This window comes from Capsicum annuum, chromosome 9 (genome assembly GCF_002878395.1).
Source record: "Capsicum annuum cultivar UCD-10X-F1 chromosome 9, UCD10Xv1.1, whole genome shotgun sequence".
NCBI lineage: Eukaryota > Viridiplantae > Streptophyta > Magnoliopsida > Solanales > Solanaceae > Capsicum > Capsicum annuum.
The window spans coordinates 169,864,196-169,865,761 of record NC_061119.1 but is presented as its reverse complement, the minus strand read 5'-3'; positions in this window follow the sequence as shown (position 1 = coordinate 169,865,761).

The following is a 1,566-nucleotide window of genomic DNA, read 5'->3' as shown; positions in this document are numbered from 1 at the left end:
TTTTTTTTTTTTTTTTAAATAATGTCAAATTTATTTAAACATTAATATGTTGTCCTAGGTATATCGAGTAAAATCTACTTATCTTGGACACTTGGACACCTGATGTTGAAATTCATTTGGATGTGATGGGTCTGCAGACACTATCAAAGATAAAAAACAGGCGTTGAATTAAGACTATGCCAAGGCTATGATATTTGGCCGTGATCACCTCGATGAGGGCTTAACAATGAAATATCTCACTGTTAAAGATCCTCTTATGCTATGGAATAATCTAAAGATAGATATGACATTTTGAAGATAGTCTTTCTTCCACAGGCATGTTATGAATGGACCTATTTAAGATTATGTTTAGAATTATTTTACAGTTAAATTTATGCGGAGAAAATACACAGAGCACGATATGTTGGAGAAAACATTCTTCACCTTCTTTGCCTCGAGTATGCTCTTGTGGCAGCAATACCAAGATATGGGGTTTAAAAAATATTATGAATTAATTTCGTATCTCTTTGTTGCTGAACAACATAATGATCTTTTGATGAACAATCATAAAAGTGGACCTACAGGTACTGCTTTATTCCCTAAAGTGAATGCCGTAAATTTTCACCAATCCAGGCATGACAAAGGTTCTGGCCCTAGTTGTGGTCGAGGAAGAAATTATTAGGATTTTGCTCTGATTTTCTTATCAAGTTTTTCTTATTTACTTTTACTTTCCTTAAAGAAAAATATAAAACTCTTTCATATTTGGCTAATTTATTTGGTGGAGGAAAAGTTTTAGACCTTTATAAATAGAAGACTTCTCTTCTCATACCATAAAACAACAATATCCACAATATAGTCGTTAAAAGAGTTTTGTTTAGGGGGAGATTTCTCCCACAATAATTTATGTTTTATATTAGTTTCTTATATGTAGTTTGTTTGACCAAACCATGTTAATAATATAATATATTTTTGAGAAAAGACATCTTTTCCCCCCTGAACTTGTCCTCCAAACTCACTTTAACACTTAAACTTAACTTTCGTTTATTTACCCCCTTAACATCTTTAAAGTGTATTTGTTTGACCCCTAAAGCTGACGTGACATTTTTTTTTAAAAAAGGGGCACGCTTATTTAGTAAAAAAATTAATTTCAGTAATCTTATATTTAAAATATAATAATTTTTTTTAAAAATAAAATTAAAATTAAAATAAAAAATAGATACTTTTTTCTTCTTTCTTCTTCAACTCATCATCAACAATAACACTCAAACCTCCATTAACAACCTCAAATTTTTTTCACTTTCCTCCATTAACAACACCACCCAAGAACAACACTTTTCTTTATTTTTTTTCACTTTCCTCCATTAACATCACCCAAGAACAAACATGGAAAACACTATTAAATAATTTTCTCCATTGAACACCATCTCAACCTTCAATCTAACTCCCTCAAAATTTAGATAAAAATTAAATTAAATTGATGATTTTGTTTTTGAATCACTTATCATCAATGAGATTTCTTTTAATTTTTACTTTTGAATTTTTTTGTTAATAAGACAATTTAAAAAAATTAATTTTAACTTGATAAAA